Genomic DNA, 16,907 nt, shown 5'->3' with positions numbered 1-16,907 from the left:
ATCACATGGAGCATGTCTAAATCATTAAAGGGATGGGAAAGTGGTTTTATGTTATATGGACCAAGACAGACAGAGAACACCATATAAGTTCCCTTTCAGAGACTCCACTTCTGTTCAATGGCCAAGAGAACATACAGGAAAACCTCCAGAAGGAGGAGCTATGTTCCTAACCTGGACCCTTCACTGCATGATTTCCGAAAGCTTATGGATACAATAAAACTAAATCTCTCCAAGATCAGGCACGAAGTCTCTCAGAGACCATTGCCCACATCTGTGAGGAGAGCATAGGAGGTAAAATGGACTGTCAGGGAGGGGAATAGCCACAGAGTGTCTCCGTGACATCTCTGGCATCCAGTATTCAGATAATTAGGGAAAGGTTATGAAAGCCTATTTGGTGTGGATAATGAATCATTGCAGCAGGTGGCACAGAGGATGGGAAAGCTAGTTGAAGAATACATGGGTCCCATCAAGTCCTAAGATGTGCAGATCTAGCATCAAGAGAGCTGGACTATATGTTGGATATGTTACATGATAGCCTTTGCTAATGCCAGGTCTTAGACATGTGTTATACTACAGTGACTCTGCTGTCTACTACCACAAATGCATGTAAGAGAGAGAAACTTGATACAGTTGCTGACGTCACCAAGATCATCTTAAGGAAGAACTTCGTAGACATTATCATCTGATTGTGTGTGGGGTCTGGGGTGGGGGGGGGTGTATGTGTGGACACTAGAGATTCAACTTTGGGTCTGGACAGTGCCCCTGAGCCTCTTTTGCTCAAGGCTTGTACTATAGCTCTTAAGCCACAGCTCCACTTTCAGCTTTTTTGATATTTTATTGAAGTCTCACAAGTATTTACTTACAAGATAAACTTTAATTATGAGGTGATATGATTTTAAGGATGATATACTACTATGCAAATGCAATAAATAAAAATGGGAGGTAAAAAGCCACTCTAAGGACTATATAGGAAGTTTTATGAAAGCCATGAAAGTATATCTTAAAAAAGTGTTGTTAGTGACTTAAACAGCAGTGCTAAATTTTTTGTCCTGTATAAATGAATGAAGTCAGTTATTTCTGTTTAAATGTATAATGTTATTTTTCTCTTTTTACTGTTTGTAATCCATACTATTAATATTAATAGGTGTAGGAGACTCAAGCTGAGCTGTTGAACCTGGAAAAGGTTTGAGAGGTTGGAACATCACCTGAATAGTACTCAGAAAGCTGAGAGCTGACTATGCAAAGGTTAAAACACAGCTCTGTGAAGTAAGACAGGCCCAAAGAAATATAAGTCCCATGGTTTCCCTTATTTGAAATAACTAGTATATGTCTGAGACAAACAGAAACTGTCAGACAAGTTGATGTTACGTGAAATGAACCCCAAGATAAGGATTCAAATGTTTTTTTTTCTTTCTTGAGATTGTTTCCAACATATTTATAAAATGATTTCTTTGTTGCTTTGTATGTACCTCCCCATGGTATTAGCCCTGCTTTCACTGTAGTTGATGTTGGTATAATTTGTGGAAAGGAAGGAAAAAAAAAACCAAATTGTTTAAATAGGGATACTGGTGGATCCATTGCAAGAATGAGATGTACAACACGTTATGTCGAAAAGCGAACTTTACAACTTTGGGGGGATGTAGGAAGACCTGGAGAGAGGGGTGGGGGGCGCTACGTGGGGAGGGATGGGAGATGGGAAGGGATAGGAAGGGAAAACAAAGGAGGAGGCAGCAATGCTTGATAAGAAATGTACTCATTATCTTGCCCATGCAATTGTAACTCCTCTGTATGGTATTTTCACAATAAAAAAAATTATATATATATAAATAGGGTTACAGGTGACCCCATTAAAACAATGAAATGTATAATATGTTATGTTGAAAAATGAACTTTACAACTTCGGTAAGGGGTGGGGGGAAGGAAGGGGGGTTGAGAGGGGAAGGGATGGTAAGGGGAAACAAAGGAGGAGGCAACAATGCTTGATAAGAAATGTACTCACTATCTTTTCAATGTAATTGTAACTCTTCTGTATGGTATTTTCACAATTTAAAAAAAAAGCACAGCTGTGGAGAGTGTTAAGCTATTGCCCCCTTCCATAGTGCTTTAAAGGCCTTGAAGCCTGGGAGGTAAAAGAATTGACAACTTAACCTAGGAAGCTAGATAAAATAGACCAAATGTCTGGATTTTCTCTAGGTTGCATTCTCCTTTCTCAAAACAAAAAGGGAACCAGTGTTTCTCACTCACTGTGGTGGCTCTGATTGCCATATAGAAGCTTCATTTTTGCATGTATCCATGGTAACCTTCCCAGTGTGAATCCAAATAAATATGATTGCTTGTATGACCTGGGGCCCAAGTGCCAGTAAGCCTTGGGACCCCAGGTCCTCATTGATTTTTTTTTTTCTTTTTCTCTATACCTGTCCGTGTATTTTCTAATTTTCTTCAGCTTGGTATCCTATTGCACTGCCTTGGGTTGCAATTAGCAACAAATATGAAAATTCTTGAGTTGTAAAACATAAAGGACTTACAAACTTTCTTATCCCAGATGGCTTCAAACCACAATCCTCAGATCTAAGCCTTCTGAGTAGGATTACAGGCATAAGCCACTGGCAACCAGCATGCATCTGAAGACTTGATGTCAGTGAGATCTTTCTTGGGGAATGTCTGCATATCTCAGTCCTCCTCAGCTCTGTTCCTTCCTGTTACCCAAACAGAGTCAACACTTTCACTCCTTTATGTTCAAAATCCTTGAGGTTAGTGAACTGACTTGCCTGCCATGTACCTCCTTTCTATAAATACAACAGTGGGTTTTACTCCTTACCATCGATTAACTAAATTAACTGGGATCCACACAGAGGTGACATGTCCTTTTCTGGATTGCACACCGTACACCTATGTTTTACTTTATCTAATAAAGTTAACATAACTTACCTTGTTTGAGGGTTCTTAGTTCCCATATTTCTTCCTTCTCATCCCTCTTTCCCTTGCACAGTGGGAAGAACCATTTGGAATTGTGAAGAGTGAGTTTTTAGTCATTTTCTGAAAAGCTTTGCCAATGGATCTTGATTTCCAAGTCCTGAGTAACTGGCCTGTAAAGCCTTGTTCTTTAATCTCTCCTCAGCTGACACAAATGACCATATATATCTAAAAAAGGCTTTGGGAAATGAGTTCAGGTTATCAGTTAGGAATCCTTATTACCTGGTCACTGTGCATAAGTTGTTTTTGTTTTTTTGTTTTGTTTTGTTTGAATAGTGTACAATTAGTACCAGAATTAGACTTCCAAGTATTTTTTTTAATTCAAAGCTAGCAGGCTCTCTTATTTGAACCACAGATCAACTTCTGCCCCACACTCTTTATCTTCTGGTGGTAAATAGGACAGAAGTTTCCCACAGGAAGCCAAGGGCACTACACAGTATCCTCAAACCTGAGGACTGTGGTTCACAGCCAGCCTGGGCAGGAAAATCAATGAGCCTCCTATTCCCAACTAATCAGCAAAAGGAAGTGGAACTGTAGCTGAAGTGGTAGAGCAGCAACCTTGAGCATAAAAAAAGCTAAGAAAAAGCTAAGAAAAAAAGTTTTAAAAAAGGTAAGTGAAAAACAGATCTAGCACTAAGACAACCACAAAATAATTTTTTTTAAAAAGTGCAAGAGAGCACAAAGAGTCTTAAAAATGATAAAAATTAACAAGAAACTGGTGGCTCACACTTGAAATTCTGGCTACTCAAAACACTGAAATTGAGCATTACTATTCCACGCCAACCAGGACAGGAAAGCCCATTGTGTGTGTGTGTGTGTGTGTGTGTGTGTGTGTGTGTGTGTGTGTGTGTATGAGTGTGTGTGTGTTCCTTTCTGGGATATGATCTACAAGTTTTTGCTTGACCATTTCCAATCTTTTGGAGGTTAATTTGAGATAAGAGTCTCATGAACTTTCCTTGTCTCCTGACAATGAACCGCAATCAGTATAAGTCAGGACCTTGTGGGAGTGTCTATACTTACCTCCTACTAACCACCAAAACCAAAAATGAACCAAATTGCAACTGTTACTAAAGTTTTAGAGCATTCTATCCTTCAGCAGGATTGGTGAGGCCCTAAAAACAAGACAGAGAACCAACAAATAAATAAATGTATTTGAAGAAGAAAAGAGCCAATTAGTTTTTTATAATATAGACTCAAATCTTTAATCCAAGCTGAAATGTAAAGATCACAGTTCGAATCCAGCCTGGGCAGGAAAGTCCAACTAACTTCTTTTTGAGTGTGCTAGACATGGGCTTGAACTTGAGGGTTTTTACTCAAGTTTAAAAATACTACTTCCTGTATCATGTGCTGAATTGGAGACGAGACTGATGGACTTTCTAGCCCAGGCTGGCTTTAATCTGTAATCCTTAGATTTTAGGATACTGTGTAGTGCCTTGGTTCCCATGGGACTCTTATTTACTATTAACCACTAAAAGAAAAATAGAGGCGGAAGTTGAGCTGAGGCTCAAGTAGTAGAGCCTGCTAGCTTTGAAATGAAAAACAAAATACCCAAAACAAAACAAAACAACCCTCAGCGAGAGTCACTAGGCCTTGAATTCAAGCCTCCTCCCCCCCCCCAAAAAAAGACCTCAGGAGTTGAGTTTTTGTTCCTGCTAGCTTTGAGCAAAAAACAAAAGGCCAAAAATCTCATGGACAGTGAAGTAGTGTGGCCTAAATATAGAGCCTGCTAGTTTTGATCTAAAAAAAACAAGCCAGGTGCCTCTGGCTCATGCCTGTAATCCTTGCTACTCAGGAAGCTTAGATCTGAGAATCACATTTGGAAGCCAGCCTCGGCTAAAAGGTCCCCTGGTGACTGTTTTTTCCAACTAAGTAGAAGTGGCACTATGTCTGAAAATAGTAGTGTGCCTGCTGTGTCCCTGATGGACAGTTCCTAGGCATTGAGTTCAAGCCCCAAAACTGACAATATCAATAAATTAATTAATTAAATACTGAGCATAAATGAGTAGGCCCTAATAATAAAGGACATGAACTTTGAAAAAGGGGGAAGGGACAATCAAATAAATGAAAAGGTGGAAAGGGAGCATATTAAGGCCTTCTAAATCAAAACTGTAATTCTACCTGCTCAGATTACTGAAAACTGAGGACTTTGGTTCAAGCCAGTTCAGGCAGGAAAGTACAGGAGACATATTTTACTGTGTTCAGTATGGGGGCTTGAACTTGCTATGTTTTGCTCATGGCTACAGGTCTACTTCTTCCAACCTCTAGGTGGTTATTAGAGATAATTGTCTCATTGACTTTCTTGCCCAAGACTGGCATTGAAACATGATTCTCAGATTTCAGTCCTTTCTGTAATGCTCTTGACTTTCTATTGATATTCTAATCTCCTATTAACCACAAAAAAATGCAAAAGTTGAGCTGTGGCTCAAGTAGTGAAACAGGTACTATTAAGGTAAAAATAAATAAACCTCAAGGAAAGTCATCATGACTTAATTTCAAGACCTAAGAACCACCACTCAATTAAAAAAAAATAGAACCTCAGTCACTGTGACCTGAGTTTAAGCCCTAGAAAAAGAGCTGCAAAAAAGAAAAACAGCCTGTAGTTTACCTGTGGTCAAAGTTGTAGGTCATGGTAGTTTCAAGGGAAACAAAAAATCAGCATAATAGCTAGTGCCTAATAACAAATGCCAAAAAGAAAGAAATAATAAATAACTGAAAAGGTGAAAGAAGAGGTAATTAAAGATTTGTAAATGTTGACTCACACTTATAATTCTGAATGCTAAGGAAACAGAAATCTGTAGGTCATGGTTCAAAGCCATACTGGACAGGAAAGTCCATGAAACTTGCTTCAGTGTGTTCAGTCAAGGGACTTAAAATTGAAGTGTTTTGCTCAAGGCTACAGCTCTACTATCTTCCACCTATTAGGTTGACTGGAGATAAGAGGCTCATTGACTTTCCTGCCCAGGCTGACTTTGAACTCTGATCCTCAGATTTCAAGCCTCTCTGTACTGCCCTGGACTACCCATGGAATTCTTGCCTCATATTAATCACTTAAAAAAGGCAGAAGTTTAGCTGTGGCTCAAGTAGTAGAGCCATCTACCCTTCAGTTAACTAAGTAAATCAATAAAACCTCAGAAAGAGAGGAGAGGAATGAGAGTGAAAGACAGAACGTCTTACAATAAGCAAAAGGAAAGAAATGTATATATCACCTGGAAGAAATAATTGTATTGTCAAAGCTTATAGAATTGTATTGTCAAAGCTTATAGAATTCACAAACTTTATCGACCATAATAATGACAATTTGCATTGTGAAGGTTAAAATATGTTTGTGACTTCAACTAAATATCACTATTCCACAATATTCTGAAATAAGAGAAATTTAGGTAATCACCTAATCTCAATAATAGTAAAAATCTCAGAAAGAGTCACCAGGCCTTAATTTCAAGCCCTAACACCAACGTGCCTAACTCTGGCCAAACACACACACACACACACACACACACACACACACACACACACACACACACACACAGAGCAGGAGCTGAGTTCTCACGCTTGGAGCAGAAGCCAAATGAAACAAAAGTAGACTGTAGTAGACCTATGGCTTAAGTAATAAAGCAAGCTGCTTTTAAGAGAAAAGAAAAGAAAACTTGAGTATGAAGGCAAGGCCCTAAGCCCCTGACTCTTCCCAGAATGGAAATCAGTCATGGAATCCAACAGAACGTGCCCCTTCAGTTCTAGGCCCTCCTATCAAAAATAGATGGTAGGCTTGTTCTTGGCTTCTGGCACAAGTACCTTGTGTAGAGGAAGCCCCTCCTCTTGCTTCCTGGATCCCAGGGTTCAGCCTCTCTTGTGAGTCAGGGTGGGAGGTGGATGGCAGTGTGGCAAGAGGTTCCAAATAGAGTGGCAGCTGTGCTAATTGACTTGAGGCTGACAGCTGGATGCCAGGGCTAAGTGATAACAGGTAGCTATCTCTGATTACCCAGCAGTAGGCAGACTGAGTTGGAGCACGTGCTGGCTCTGCCTATCAAGTCCACCCCATCTCCTCTGCCCCGTAACAACCAGAGGTTTAAATGGGGATCTGAGTTGGCTGTGTCAGATTCCTGCTCCCCAGCCCTACCTGTTTTCCTCTGTGTACACCACTGCTGAGGACACGCATCCAACTGCTTTGCAGCCCTACACCGTGAGGGAGATCGTGTACATACAGGCAAGCCACTGTGGCAACCAGATTGGCGCAAAGGGGAGCATGACACTGGCCTAGGATCCTAGTCTCAAATTTAGGGGGATGAGGAGGAAGAGGACGGGATTGGAGGGTGCAGGTGGTGGTGGTCATGTCTAGGCTGAGGTAGGTGGGGCTCCATAGTAGTCCCTAACCTCCTAGAAATCAAGTCCCCCAGATAGTTTCCCCAATTTCCCTAATTTGTGTGGCCCAGGTGGGTGTGGTTTTTTAAGCAAGGCTGGGGTGGTTTCAAATCCCTTGCATGTCTTAGTCTTACCTGAGACTCAAGTCATTGTACTTAGTTTCCTGGGAATAGACTAATGCATTTTTGGTCTGATTTGAAAGAAAGGAGTGCAGTGTCTTTGAGCTGACAGATACAGAGGATTCCCTTTTTGTCAACTGATGAGTATTAGATAATTGAGAACAGTTCATCCACCTTAATGCAAATTTCTCTGAGTTTTCATGCCCTATCTCAGTTCCCTTAAGTTGGGTGTTTTCTAAATCCGTGGTTGTCGGTGTATGCTCTGAGGACCCTTGGGGTTCTGGAGACCCTTCTAGCTGAGTCTTCAAGTTACTGCTTTGGCAATTTCATGTCCATATAAGGCCAGGTTCTCATCATAGAATCCAAACAGAATATGGTATCCCGTAAGATGGAATAAACATAGGAGAACCCAGATGTCTTCTATTCAGCCAGATAGCAAAGAGATTAACAAAACTAAAATACCATCAATTTTTGTGCTTTTTTTAATTTAAAAAATTAATTTTTTTACAAAAATATTTGTGTCAACAGGACTTGGGTTTCTTATAGTTATTTTAAAATCCATTGTTTGGACAGTTAACATTCTAGGCCATAATACACTTCTAGTTCCATCTCAGTTTTGGGATATGCTAAGCGATGAGCACAACATTGACTGCACTGGCAACTATTATGTAGACAGCAGCTTACAGCTGCAGAGAATCGAGGTGTATTACAACGAGTGAGTGTCTCCTGTCTGGCTTCCAATACTGTGGCAGAATAGGTCCCTGGGGAATACTAATGACAAGGAAGGAGTTCCTGCCTTTCTTAGGGTGGTATTGTAGTTCGAATTTGGGGCCTCAATCTTGTAAGTCAAGTGCTGTATCCACCTGAGCCACTCCACCATATATTTTGTTTTAATTTTTGAGTATAAACTCTTGAATTTCCTCAGGAAAGCCTTTTACTGAATTCCCCCTACCTGTACTTGCTGACTAGCCACACCTGGATTTTTTTTTTTTTGTCATGGGGCTTCAACTCTGGGCATAGGCATTGTCCTTCATCTCTTCAATCTTTCTTTTCCTTTTATTACCAGGGGTTCCTTTTTTTAGAACTCTCTGGGCTTCTGGGATAACTCCTTCTAGCTTAGTTTAATTCATTAATTCTGCTTGTTGTCACATATTTGGAAATTTTAAGTTTTTATGTTTACTATGCGTGAGCCGCAAAACCGCTTGTGAAGTTGTAGGAGTTTTTGGAGGCAGCGTCACATCAGATGATTGATTGGGGCATCGCCCACATTTAATCTTTGGTCCTAGTCTTTATTATTTAGAGAAGTCATCTCTATTGGACTGGAAAGAAACAACATGCTCTGTTCATGGATCAATAGAAAAATAGCCAAAACGAGAATAAAAGCAATGAATGTACAGCCAAGAAGAATATAGTAAGAAAAAAGGTAGAGGCTATAAAGGTGCAGCCAAGTGTATGGGAAGCCTTGAACCAACACCCCCTTCCTGCAGGCATGCTTCCTTAAAGCTCTTTGTCTAAGGCGATCTCATGCAGACTCCGCAGGAGGTGGCATGACACCAACTATTTCAGGTAGTTTCTTGGAAATGAGAGTCTCCCAGAATTTCCTGCCCCAGCTGGCTTCAATCTGCGATCCTAAGATCTCAGACTTTTGAGTAGCTAGAATTTCACCCTTCAGCAACCAGAGCCCAGTTGCATTGCCCTCTTTAAAATACAGATTAAGTTTCTAAAAAAAAATTTTTAAATTGAAAATTTTAAAATTTTAAAGAGGGATGTCCAGTCACTAATATATATGTGAATAGTCCAAATCATAAAGCATAAATAAAGTGTCTCACCCTGAAATCTATAACACTTCTGGACTTCAGCATTTTGAATATGAATACTTAGCCAACAATAAATTCTTTTTAAGGTTTTTAAAGTAAAAAACATTGTTGTGATGTAGAAAAACCCAATAATAATGTGTAAACACTGCTTTTAAGTGATATATATTGTCTTTCCTAATACAAACAACCTTACTGAAGTCTACAGAGTAGATTGTCAGTTTTTGTAACTGTCAATGTGAAATTCATTTAATTTTATATAAAGAGTTTCCATTCTACATCATTGTATACAAACAGAATCGTAGATAATTGGTTTTCCTGTGTAATAAACCAATGAAAAAGTGCAAACAAGAGGACAGAGCTATTTAATGTATTTGAGTTTTCTAGATCTACATTTGGGGATGTCCCCACCTTCGTATTTTGTGGTGATATTGCTTAAGTAAGATATAAGACTTTAATCTTGTGGTTCCTTGGTTGAGAGTCGTTGTGTGGAATTGTGTCACTGCTATGAACAGTATTTTATGTTGTGTCTTTATTAGATCCTGTATATCAGGCAGGATGGCCAGTTTTCTTCATGTCATTGTTTAGGAAGGGGGCAGTCTCAAACTTATGTTTATATCATTTTAACTGATATCCCTTTTGAAAAATCAGGTTAAATGGCAAATTGCAAGTAATTGCCCAAGGTTGCTCTGAGTATTTGAATACAGGGAAATGTGCTATTTGATAACAATTATTGAAAAATTATAACACAAGAAATATGAATTTTATGTATTTTCCCCAGGAAAGCATTATACTTGAATTTCCCCTACATCTACTTGCTGAAGAGCCACACCTGGCTCTTTTGTTTTATTTGTTTGTTTTTTTTTGTCGGCAGTGGCACTTAAACTCTGGGCCTATGCACTGTGCCCCAACTCTTCTGTTCAAGACAAGCAGCCCTACCACTTAAGCCACAGTGCCATTTCTGGTTTTCTATCAGTTTATTGGAGATAAGAGTCTCACAGACTTTCCTGCCCAGGCTGGCTTTGAACAGTGATGATCTCCAACTCCACAGTTGCTAAGATTATAGGCATGAGCCACTGGTGCTGTGCACCTAGCTACTTTTAATTGGGGAAGGGAAGGAATAGTGGGAGAACAACAAAGGAGTGGGTAACAATGTTCGACAATAAATGTTCTCATTTCCTTACTCATGTAACTGTAACTCCTCTATACAGCACCTTTACAATAAAAATAAAATTAACAAAAAAGAGAAAGCTTCTTGCTGATAGGCAATGATGACTCACACCAATAATCCTAGCTACTCAGGAGGCTGAGAAATGAGAATCATCGTTCAAATCCAGCCTGGGCAGGAAAATCCCTGAGATCCTTATCTACAATAAACAACTCAGAAAACTGAAAGTTGGACTGTGGCTCAAGTGATAGAGTGCTAGCCTTGAGCTGAAGAGCTGAGGGACAGTGCCCAGGCCCAGAGTTCAAGCCCCACCATGAACAACAACAACAAAAAAAAGTGTTGTCATCTTGCTTTTGCCCCATTAGACTCAAAGCCTGATGCTCATCTTTGCCTCCTGAGTAGCTGAGATTTCAGCCACCATGCCCAAAGCAAAGGAATAAAATGCATGGAAATAGACAACTGCAAACGTCCTTAAAGTTGCTGAAGCCTCTTGCATGGTGATTCATTCTCAAGATATCTTTTCTGTTTCCATGTCTGAAATGCTGTAATTTATATAATGAATGCTGAGAGCCACTTAGAATCATAAGCTCTGCTCCTAAGTTCCTTGTCAAGTATAGGCCCAAGTCAACTCTTGTTCCCACAGGCAACAAATATGTTCCTCGGGCCATCATGGTGGACCTAGAGCCTGGCACCTTAGACTTAGTAGGATCGGAACCATAGAGTTTCAGATCAGACACTTCATATTTAGTACGTCAGCATGGTCCATAGAAGATGGCTAACAGGCACCCCTCCTTCCTAACATCCAGACACTCCAGTTCCCAGACCTGAGCTGAGCCTTTATTCATCTAGATATCATCCTCACCTAACCCACCTATTTCAGTCCCCGGGAGTCATGTCCCTGTCCACTCAATCAGCACAGATAAATACCAGTCTGCAAACAGCCTCTGAAGGGAATGAACAGCGAGCAGGGAACGCCTCCAACAAGGTTTCAGCGTTGCTGGCCCTTTCAAATACCTGGCAATAACAGGGAACCATTTCAGGACACCAGAAATCAAAGCACAGGTATGTGTGAGCAAGGTGCAGACAAGTGCCTGCAGCTTAGCTTCCCTCTGACCATTCTGTTCTCCTGTTCCTCCTGTGAAAGTAAGTACTTTTCCAGTATTGAGGCAGGCTCTGTTCATTTTTTTTGGTCGGTCGTGGGGCTTGAACTCTGGGCCTGAGCACTGTACCTCAGCTCTTCAGCTCAAGGCAAGCACTCTACCGCTTGAACCACAGCATCCCTTCTGGCTTTTTCTGTTTATGTGGTGTTGAGGAATCGATCCCAGGGCCTTGTGCATGTGAGGCAAGCACTCTACCACTAAGACCCCTTCCCATCACCAGGCTCTGTTCATTTTTAGAAGTACGTGGTTTGGGTTAAAATGTATCTTCCTCCACATTGTCTTTACTTTCTTTAGAACCTGGTTGATTTGTAGGGTCCCAGATACATTGAAAACATTTCCTGGGGGCTAGGAAGGTGGCTCAGCAGTACCGTGCTTGCCTTGCATGCATGAGGCCCTGGGTTCGATTCCTCAGCACCATATAATCAGGAAAAAAAGCCAGAAGTGGTGCTGTGGCTTAAGTGGTAGAGCACTAGCCTTGAGCTGAAGAGCTGAGGGACAGCGCCCAGGCCCAGAGTTCAGGCCCATGACTGGACTCCAAAAAAGAAAACATTTCCTTTATTTCACCAGTGTATCTAAAATAATAGCCAAAGTTGCTCAGAGGAGCCTATAGTCTTCACAATACATATAGCAAAGTCATTATTCCTGGAGTATGTGTCTCATCATGTCTTTGTGTCTGATAGGCCAGAACAGAGCAGGCAATAACTGGGCCACTACACAGAGGGAAGCGAGCTGGTGGAGTCAGTGCTTGAAGTGGTGAGCAGAAAGGTGTGTCTGTCTCCAGGGTTTCTAGCTGGCCTACTCCCTGGGAGGTGGCACAAGATCAGGCATGGGCACCCTGATTCTCAACAAGATCCGAGAGGAGTTCCCAGACAGCATCATGAACACCTTCAGTGTCATGCCCTTGCCCAAGATGTTGGACACTGGCACCTTAGACTCAGTGAGATTGGAACCATTTGGCCAGAGTTTCAGACCAGACAACTTCATATTTGATATGTCATCATAGTCCATGGGAGATGGCTAACGGGCACCCCTCCTCCCTAACATCCAGACACTCTAGTTCCCAGTGCTGGGCTGAGCCTTTATCCACCTAACCCTATCATCCTCACCTAACCCTACAACACCATCTTGTCTGTCCACCAGTTGGTGGAAAATGCAGATGAAACGTTCTGCATTGACAACAAGGCCCTGTATGACATCTGCTTTTGCACCCTGAAGCTGCCCATGCCCACCTATGGAGACTTGAACCACCTGGTGTTGGCTACCATGATCAAGGTCACCACCTGCCTGCGCTTCCCTGCCCAGCTGAATGCAGACCTGCGCAAGCTGGCTGTGAACACGGTGTCCTTGCCCTGCCTGCGCTTCTTCATGCCTGGCCTTGCACCCCTGACTAGCCGTGCCAGCCAGCAGTACAATGCTCTCTCAGTGCCCAAGCTCACCCAGCAGATGTTTACACCAGGAACACGATGGTCACCTGTGATCCCCGCCATGGCTTCTACCTGACAGCGGCTGTCATCTTCCGAGGCCGCATGTCCATGAAGGAGGTGGATGAGCAGATGCTCAACTTGCAGAACAAGAACAGCAGCTACTTTGCAGAATGGATCCCCAACAACGTGAAGACACTTGTGTGTGACATCCCCACACATGGCCTCACGATGTTGGCCACATTCATTGGCAACAACACGGCCATCCAGGAACCCTTCAAGCACACCTCAGAGCAGTTCAGTGCCATGTTGCAGCACAAGGCATTCTTGCACTGGTATACAGGTGAGGGCATGGATGAGATGGAGTTCACTGAGGTTGAAAGCAACTTCAATGACCCGGTGTCCAAGTACCAGCAAATCAAAGATGCCACTGCTGATGAACAGGGGAAATTTGAAGAAGTCTTGTGGAAGAAGAGGTTTAAGACTTCCCATTGCTAGCAGTGCAACAGGAATGCCAGAGCCTGCCTACTGCTTCTCAAATAAATGGTGCTTTCCTGAGCTACTGTTGTTCTGCAGTGGGACCTTGCTATGTATCATCATGCTCAGCCTTCTCTGTCAGGAACTCACTGACAGTGAATGTAAAAATGCAGATTTCTTTTAAATATGATTGTTTTAAAACCCTATTTGTATAAATAAAGAAGTATACATTTTATACCCTGAGCCCTTATTCTTCTTTAGAATCCTTTTTATTCTTTCAATGTATTTGAAATATAAATTTGGCCAGAAGGATTTAATCTTAGCAATATAGGACTGGTGCTCAAGAGGAGTATTAAATTCATGGTTTTTCTGCTATTTTGAAGAGGAGGATGACAAGTGCCAATGTTGTTGTTTTTCTCCCTGGCCCAGTTTTATAGTTTTCAATCTCTCAAAAGCATGCAAGTAGCAAAAAAGCAGTTTGAAGAGAAAGAAAACTAGATCCAGATGCTACTTCTCCTTCAGACAACCACAGGTTCTTGTCTCATGTCCCATCAGAGGGATTTCAGTCACATTCCCCAGAAACAGTATCAGGAACACTGATCCCTGTGTTTAGAGTTCAGTTGGCAATGAAGCAGCACTCACAGGATGAGTGCAAGTTCCTGGTTGCCAGGGTAGTTTCTCAAGGTGTCTGGCAGCTTTAAGTACAGAAGTGATTCAAGCTGTTTGAGGGAGTGAGAGGCTGAGAAGCTGACCAGTCCCATAGTGTATCAAGAACTGCTTGACACAGTACTTCCAAGTCAAACAGAGGAGGGGAGACATGGCCTCTCCCAATGACCCATTCTCATGTTCATTTTTCCAGCAGTCAAAGCTGTCTGAGGCCCACAGGGTGTTGTAAGGATATAAGGGATGGATGGATCTAGCCTGTTGGGTATGTTTACTTTACATGAGTGAAACAGAAATCTCAATTGCTTAGAACCTACAATGGCCAGGAAGAGGGTGAACACTTCTGTTTTCACTGGAGGCCAAATCAATCACTGGTTCTTTTTGCCAGAATCTTTCACTCTTCTTTCAGTGAGGCTCCAGGCAGGTTGTCTGTGCCAAGCATTCCTCCATGGCCACCAATAACCTGTAAGAGTACGTTTTTCTTCAGAAACAGGGCTATGGGAATACTGCAACTTATAGAAAGCTCTAAGGAAAAGGTACTTCTGGGTGAGGTGCAAGTACCTTGTTGCTAGTAAAGTTGGGAGATGGTAAGTTCCATAAGTTTTCCTCTACCAGCCCTGAGGTTGGGGTAGGGTGGGGAGGGGTGGGATAGAGATCTTTAAGCCAAGCTGGTCTCACTCATTAGAAAGTAAACTGTCCCAGAGAGTGATCTGTGACTAGAAGCAGGTTATTTTGTGTCCTTGCCCCAGGGAGATCAAAGTGCAAATAGCTTCCATTGTGGGAGTCCTAGGGAGTAAGTGTTGATACCCCTGGGTCTCTTGTCCTAGAACTTACCAGGTTGGATGAACCCAAATCTTCTAAGGCTGCTGGGTCAGAACTGAAGGCAGGCCTGGCCAAGGCACTCTCATTCCTCAGTGGGTTAAGGATTGAGGCCAAGCTGTGATGGAGGCACCACCCATCCTATCTACCAGTGTTTGACTAAGAACATTTTTGTTTTCTCTTAAGTACCCATTTATGAGTCTTTTCATGAGTCTTTTCTGGTGGCTTTGGCTTATTTCTTTACACTTTTGAAGAAGTAGTTCTTGGTTCATAATTAATGACTCATGCCTCACTCCTTAGAAAACTCCTGTTGATAATTTTACCAGTAGACCACCATGTATTTCTCAGGCATGACTTTTGTTTTCTCCTAGCCAGAGCTCTGCATTCATTGCCACACAAGCTAATGTGGAGGTGATTCCTATAGATCGGTGATTTTTTTTGTCCAATTGCTAAGTGCAGCATCTCCCTTATTCTCATGTACCTTAGTAATTGTATCAAATACTTAATAGAGTTCTTGACAAGTTTGATAAACAAAGTTCAGAGGTGAAGATGCAGCTCAGTAGTAGAGTACATCCCTGGCATGCACATGACTCTCAGTTCAGTCCCCAGCACCAAAAGGAGGAAAGGCAACAAATGTTAGGCTCAGGAGAGGATACATTAGGACTCATAGAACAGCAGCACCTAGATTGGCAATGAGGAGTTGTGAAATGAGGGAACATTGGTAGAATATTTGTAGGGGGAAAGAAGAGAGCCCCTTGATGTGTGTACCCTTTTAGAAAGCAGAGGTAAAAACAGGGAATAAACCTCTGGTAGTCAGCCTAGGCCATGGAAGGAAGAAGCCATGACATGTATGTTACTCTATTGGGACCAGAGTGTAAAGTGGCACCACCATACCAGGCCATGGCCCAACAAGAACAGGTTTGTCAGAAACACATTCTTGCATTGGAGAGATGTCTTTTGACCACTTTGGCCATGTTAATATTTCCTTATGCTGTTTCTTTTTCCTTCTAACTTGTCATACCTATAGCAGATCCTGTCCAGGAGACCCATTCTCTCTAATCTTATTCTCTAAGTCTCCCAGTTTATAGCTCCATATATCCTAGACCAAAAAAGTAGGGGGTAGATACTCTGTCAGACATAGATTGAAACTGAAAGCTATTTTTGAAGTAGACTTTGACAAGGTTCAGGTATTGACAGTCTTGTGTTGATATGTGCTGTGATTGCAACCAGGTTCTGGTCTAATTCTGAGATGACAGTGGGAGAGAAATGGTGATAGGACATCATGGACCACTATGGTTTCAAAACCTTCGCAGGTACATCTCCATTCATGGATGTGCTATCAGCCAACATACAGATGTCTGTTAAAGGGATGATGGCCGGGAAAAGGAAATTTATTGGCCACAGATGAGACCAGCCTTTGGACAAGTGGTTGCCTTTCAGTGTGAGGCAAATAATGCCTACCTATACAGAGATATTTTTCAGGAAGCAAGATGATTCACTCACATCTTCTTATCCACAAAATAATCTGAGAATAACTCTGGAAGACCAGAGGTGAGAGTCATGTGCTTTGTGTTTCTACACGACTGCTTTGCTTCATGGCTCTTTATGCTCTTCTGAAACCTCCTTCTGAACTGGCCCACAATGTGCCCAGGAGGCAGGAATCAAAGGGGACTTGGAAGCTTGGCTGCTAATCACTCTGGCCACACTGACTTGGGGCTGTAGGCATGTGCTGCGAATCTGCTCCATTCTAATGGTATGGGCTCCAGTGGGAGCTTTGGTTCTTACCAGGAGAAGGTAACAGTGCCTCTGTTTTTGAGCCATCTCCCAGGTCAGGATGTCTTTATCTGCAGAGGCTGGAGCTTTGCCATATCTCTCATCATGACAGGTTTTTTTCTTCCGACTTTTTCTTCTTTCTTTCTTTCTTTCTTTCTTTC

General features: G+C 41.9%; 1 pseudogene; it reads left to right on the top strand.

Moving 5' to 3' along the window:
* Window positions 1–16,767, top strand: part of LOC122100646 — a 28,576-nt pseudogene extending 11,809 nt beyond the window's left edge.
* Window positions 16,768–16,907: the final 140 nt, after the last annotated feature.

This window comes from Dipodomys spectabilis, unplaced genomic scaffold (genome assembly GCF_019054845.1).
Source record: "Dipodomys spectabilis isolate Male_0828 unplaced genomic scaffold, ASM1905484v1 ptg000593l, whole genome shotgun sequence".
NCBI lineage: Eukaryota > Metazoa > Chordata > Mammalia > Rodentia > Heteromyidae > Dipodomys > Dipodomys spectabilis.
The sequence above is the reverse complement of the archived record's forward strand: the minus strand, read 5'-3'. Positions and strand labels throughout refer to the sequence as shown.